The sequence below is a fragment of the Propithecus coquereli genome, unplaced genomic scaffold (assembly GCF_000956105.1).
Source record: "Propithecus coquereli isolate 6110/MARCELLA unplaced genomic scaffold, Pcoq_1.0 Scaffold186, whole genome shotgun sequence".
NCBI classification, from domain to species: domain Eukaryota; kingdom Metazoa; phylum Chordata; class Mammalia; order Primates; family Indriidae; genus Propithecus; species Propithecus coquereli.
The window spans coordinates 3,451,832-3,453,611 of NW_012143412.1; the positions used below are offsets into that span (position 1 = coordinate 3,451,832).

The 1,780-nt window shown below is 38.4% G+C and overlaps 1 protein-coding gene across 1 annotated transcript in view; it reads right to left on the reverse strand.

Moving 5' to 3' along the window:
* The window catches only part of SVOPL (SVOP-like), an 88,113-nt gene that overhangs the window by 58,270 nt on the left and 28,063 nt on the right, over positions 1-1,780 (reverse strand). The window lies entirely within an intron of this gene.

Below are 1,780 nucleotides of genomic sequence, written 5' to 3' on the forward strand. Positions count from 1 at the left end.
GAAAAATATACTTTAATACATGTAATAGAATACATAAACCTTTCCCCTGTTGCTGACTACTGAGGTTATTTCAAATCTTCTCATTATTAAAATAAGCTATGATGATGTCTATGCATAAATTGTTGCATCTTCTCTTTTAACCTCAGTAAACTAGATTTCTGGAAGACAAATTGTCAGGTTAGCAGAATAGATATTTTCAAGGTTCTTGATTCATACCACCAAGTTGATGGTCAGAAAAATTATACCAATAGGGTATAATGATATATATTATATACATTTAATACATAATGATATAATACAAATAGGAAATAATGAAGCTGTCTGTATACTTGAAAGGCAAGAAAATGTTTCTGCAGCGCAGGATTTTTTTGAGAAAAGAAAATTTCCTTATGGATTTCATGTTTGATATGGATAAGGAGAAAGTTATATCTTGCTATGAATTTGTTTTTGGTAACTCCTATGCTTTAATGTTTTTTCAAGGTTTCTTGACCATTTGCTTTTCTTCTTTTATAAGATGCCTTTTTGTGCACTTTTTCTTTTGAGACACTTGTGTTCTCATCCTAATTTACAGGCGGCTATGATATTTATTTTATGTGCTTTAAAGCAAACAGCCAATTCTATTAATGTTTTCCTTTGAGGTTTCTCTTTGTGTTTATGTTTAGAGAGGGCTTCTTCACCAGAAATCAAACAAGAACAAGAGAGATCTGTGTTTGTAATCAAAAGACATAATGTATGTCTTGATGTTTTATCTTAGTAGGTGTCTGACCTTGAGCAGGTGGCTGAGTTTCAAAGCTATACCAGAGTTAACTAATGTGTAGCTGCTTATGTTTATACCCGCAAATTCCATTTCTAATGTTTTAACTATGCACATCCATCAGCTTGAGAAAGCAAAGTGGCTCAGAGCAGTCTGAGGAATGTGAGGTATGGAAATTTATCAGGCCTGGGGAGACCTGAGCATGAGACTTCAGTCACGTTCCCTGCACTCATTCCTGGAGGTAATTATTTAAAGGCACTTTGTTTTTTCTTTCCTTCCCTGTGGTTTCCAGACTAGCTCATAAATTATCCAAAATGTTACCCCAAGTTGCACAGTGTGACCCTCACCCTCTGTCTTCATGTTCCTGGAATCTGTGATACAAAGAACAATGCATAGCCAGTTGATAGCTTAAGTTGCCTTAATGAACCAATGTGGATTCCTGGTCAACAATTTAGGAACTGCCTCCTGACTTCTTGCCCTCCACCCGCTTTAAATACCCACTTGCGACCGCTGCTAATTGGAGCATGTTCTCAGGGCAGCTTGAATCTATGACTCCTGGGCTGCGGTCCTCAACCTTGGCCCAAATAAACTCCCTGCTTATACTGCTTACATAAATTTTGCCTCAGTTTACTCCTTTAGGTCAAGATTTACAGTTTGAAAAAGAAGCCCACAGGAAATCTACCTACCTTCCTTTCAGTTAAGGTCAAGATTTTATCTGGGCTTCTTTTACAAACTCTCTCTTCCCTTTAAGAGTGAAGGCTTCTGTTTCTGTCTCTGGATAGGAGATTCGGGCAAAGAGATCTGCACAGAACTTCTGCCTTCTCCGTGGCTGCCTCGCGGCAGGAGGTTTGGGTTACAGAATTGGCAGTGAGTCTACACTGGTGGTTTTGCCTTTTCTGGCCTAACATCACATAGACTCCTTTTAAAATTTCAGCTGTTTACTATTGCTTGTAATTTTTTTGCGGGGGGCGGGAGGGGTCTTCTGGTGAGGACTGGAAAACCTGCTAGACAAATTCTGAAAGACCT